This window comes from Rhinoderma darwinii, chromosome 2 (assembly GCF_050947455.1).
Source record: "Rhinoderma darwinii isolate aRhiDar2 chromosome 2, aRhiDar2.hap1, whole genome shotgun sequence".
Lineage (NCBI taxonomy): Eukaryota > Metazoa > Chordata > Amphibia > Anura > Rhinodermatidae > Rhinoderma > Rhinoderma darwinii.
Window position 1 is genome coordinate 146,696,372 of NC_134688.1, and position 4,189 is coordinate 146,700,560.

Genomic DNA, 4,189 nt, shown 5'->3' on the forward strand with positions numbered 1-4,189 from the left:
TTGACGAAAAAATAAAAAACGTTACGACTCAGAATAGTGTCTCAGAAAATAAATTATTTTATAGAAACTTAATTTTATTGTGCAAACGCTGCAAAACTTAAAAACAAACTATACACATATGGTATCGGCGTAATCGTACCGACCGGCAGAATAAATGAAAACTTAATTTATTGCGCACGGTGAATGCTGTAATAAATAAAGAATTTAAAGCGCCAAAATCGCTGTTTTTTGGTCACCTTAGTTTAAAAAAAAAGATCCTGAGGGGCCAAAATGCTCACTATACCCCTAGAAAAATTCCTTGAGGGGTGTAGATTCCAAAATAGGGCCACTTTTGGGGGGGGGGGGTTTCCACTATTTTGGTCCCTCCGGGGCGTTGCAAACCCGACATGGCACTGAAAACCAATCCAGCAAAATCTGCGCTCCAAAATGCACTCCTTCCCTTCTGAGCCCTGCTGTGGGTCCAAACATCAGTTTACGACCACATATTGCCGTTATCGGAAGAAATTGCTTTACAAATGTTGGGCGGCTTTTTCTCCTTTTATTCCTTGTAAAAATGAAAAAATTCTATGTTTCCACAGAAAAATAGGTGATTTTCATCTTCACAGACTAATTCCACTAAATTCTGCAAAAAAAAACTGTGGAGTCAAAATGCTAACTATACCCCTAGAAAAATGCCTTGAGGGGTGTAGTTTCCAAAATGGGGTCACTTTTTGGGGGTTTCGACTGTTTAGGTACCACAAGACCTCCTCAAACCTGACATGGTGCCTAAAATATATTCCTACAAAAAGGAGGCCCCAAAATCCACTAGGTGCTCCTTTGCTTCTGAGGCCTGTGTTTCAGTACATTAGGACACTAGGGCCACATGTTGGATATTTCTAAAATCTGCAGAATCTGGGCAATAAATATTGAGTTGCGTTTCCCTGGTAAAACCTTCTGTGTTACAGATTTTTTTTAATTTTTTTTTATTACAAATGAATTTCGGCAAAATTTCTGAATGTGGTTTTGAATACCTTGAGGGGTGCAGTTTTCAAAATGGTGTGATTTATGGGGACTTTCAAATATATAAGGCCCTCAAAGCCACTTCAGAACTGAACTGGTCCGTGAAAAAATGGCCTATTGAAATTTTCTTGAAAATATGAGAAATTGCATTTTACTAAATTTAAATGTAAATGTAAAACAGATAGTAATACCACACAAAATAGTTACTAGTTAACATCCCCATATGTCTACTTCATGTTTGCATCATTTTTTTTCACGTCCTTTTATTTTTCTAGGACGTTACAAGGCTTAGAACATTAGCAGCAATTTCTCATATTTTCAATAAAATTTCAATAGGCCATTTTTTCAGGGACCAGTTCAGTTCTGAAGTGGCTTTGAGGGCCTAATATATTAGAAAGTCCCAATAAATCACCCCATTTTGGAAACTGCACCCCACAAGGTATTCAAAACCACATTCAGAAAGTATTTTAACCCATTAGACGTTTCACAGGAATTAAGGCAAAGTAGAGATGAAATTGACAAATTTCATTTTTTTTGCCGAAATTAATTTGTAATAATAAAAAAAAATTATCTGTAACACAGGTTTTACCTGAGAAACGCAAATTTCAAAAGGCTATTTTTACAGGGACCAGTTCAGTTGTGAAGTGGCTTTGAGAGGCCCATACAATAGAAACCCCCATACATGACCCCATTTTAAAAACTGTACCCCTCAAAGTATTCAAAACAGCATTTAGAAAGTTTAACCCTTTAGGTGTTTCACAAGAATTTTTTTTTGCAGATATTCATTTTTAATCCCTTTTTTTTGTAATATCCCACATGTGGCCCTAGTGCGCTAATGGACTGAAACACAAGCCCCAGAAGCAAAGGAGCACTTAGAGGCCCCAAAATCCACTTTTTATTAGAATATATTTCCAGCACCATGTCAGGTTTGAAGAGGTCTTGTGGGGCCAAAACCGTGGAAACACCCACAAAAAGACCTAATTTGGCAAACTACACCCCTCAAGAAATTTATCAAGGGGTATAGTGGGCATTTTGACCCCACAGGTTTTTTGCTGAATTTCGTGGAATGAGGGCTTATTCAGACGAACGTCATATACGTCCGTGCAACGCGCGTGATTTTCACGCGCCTCGCACGGACCTATATTAGTCTATGGGACCGCGCAGACGATCTGTGATTTTTACGCAGCGCGAGTCCGCTGCGTAAAACTCACGACATGTCCTATATTTGTGCATTTTTCGCGAATCACGCACCCATTGAAGTCAATAGGTGCGTGAAAATCACGCACACCACACGGAAGCACTTCCGTGGGACGTGCGTGATTCGCGCAACAGCAGTGAAAAGTATAAATAAAAACAGAAAAGCCCCACATGCTTTTCTGTTTACAAACAGAGTGTCATAATGATGGCGGCTGCGCGAAAAGCACGCAGCCGCGCACCATATGATCATCACACACGGAGCTGTTAAGTGCCTTCTGCATACGCAAAAAGCTGCGTTTTTGCGTGCGCAAAACACACACGCTCGTGTGAATCCGGCCTGAGGCCGTGTAATGAAAATCTAAATTTTTTCAGAGTACAGTGGAAGCCCCCAAGAAGTGATCCCATTTTGGAAACTACACACCCTTCAAGGCATTTATAATTTGCCTGGACATCTGACAGAGCTCAGAAGTGCAACATGCGCATTTGAGGTCTATTTCGGTGATTTTCACAGCACATACCAACAATTGCAGGGCTCGGTGGTCAAATAAGTAAAAACAAACCTCTTAGCCCTGAGCCTTATTTTAGAAACTATACACCCATTAAAATGCCTTAAGGGGTGGTGAGCATTTTGCCCCCACAGGTGTTTTTTCATTAGTAATTAATACGCAGCGGATGGTGCAAATTAAAAATTGCAATTTTCCACTGATATGCCATTTTAGTGCACAATATGTTGTGCCCAGTTTATGCCACTGAAGGCACCTCGTAAACTGCTAAGCAGGTTCTGCCGGGTATGGCGATGCCATATACGTGGATGTAAAGTGCAGATTTTGCTAGGTAGTTCTGTTTGGGGTTTTACTGGTATTTCAGTTTATAATGTGGGGCATATGTAAGCTGTGCGGAACACATTAGGGCATAAAAATAGGGTACAATAAAGGGGGACATTTTTTTTATAATATTTCACCGATGTGTGGCCATAGTCGCACTGATAAATGGTGCCCAATCTTATCCGCTTTTGGAACACTCCACATTTTGCATCGCCATATTCTGAGCGCCAAAACTTTTTTTTATTTTTTTGCCAACGGGGTGGTGTGTGGGCTTATTTATTGTGGGATCTGTTTTCATTGGTACCATTTTGGGGTACATGCAATGTTTTTTGTTCACGTAAGAAATTTTTTGGCAAGCAAGGTGACTGAGAACCAGCATTTCTGACATTTCTTAGGTTTTTGTTTTTTTTAGTGTTCACCGTGAGCTATATGTAAATTACAATTTTAGTTTATTCTGCGGTTCAATACGATTACGAGGATACCATCTGTATATAGTTTTTTTTTTAATGTTTTGCAGCATTTGCACGATAAAACCACTTTTTTATTTTTATTTTATTTTTTGGGGTGTTAACATTTATTTTTATGGCAAGTCAAAAAAGCTGTGTAAGAACTTATTTTTATTGGTACTGTTTTGGGAAACATGCGTCTTTTTGATCACTTTTTATTCGGTTTTGGAAGGGGTGGTGACCATTAAAAATAATAGTGATTCTGGCATGGTTTTTTTTCTGTTTTTGTGGTGTTCCTCGTGCGGGAAAAACAATATTATAGTTTGGGGGTAGCCAAAATTAGTACTTTTTTCTTTTTGTTATAGGGAAAAAATTAAACTTGGTTGAAAAAACAAAAGCGGCCTTTTTTCCCTATAACAACGGTCTGTGGACACAGTAGCCGGTTGACGCTATGACCTAATAGTACGTCAGTTCACATTAACAGGTCAACGCCCGTGACGTAATGGTACTTCACAGGGCGTTAAAGAACATCTTTAAATCCGATAGAGCAGGTGTGCGGTTGATGTATCACAATTACAGCGCCTCCTGGCCTGATTAGCTGGGAGGCACCACATGGTCATGATTGTTACTCCTTTGGCACACAAGTGCCGTGGCCACAACCATGTGCCATGACCAAGCCACCATTTAGTGGGTCAAAAAGCAGCCACTGAATTACACTTAGTC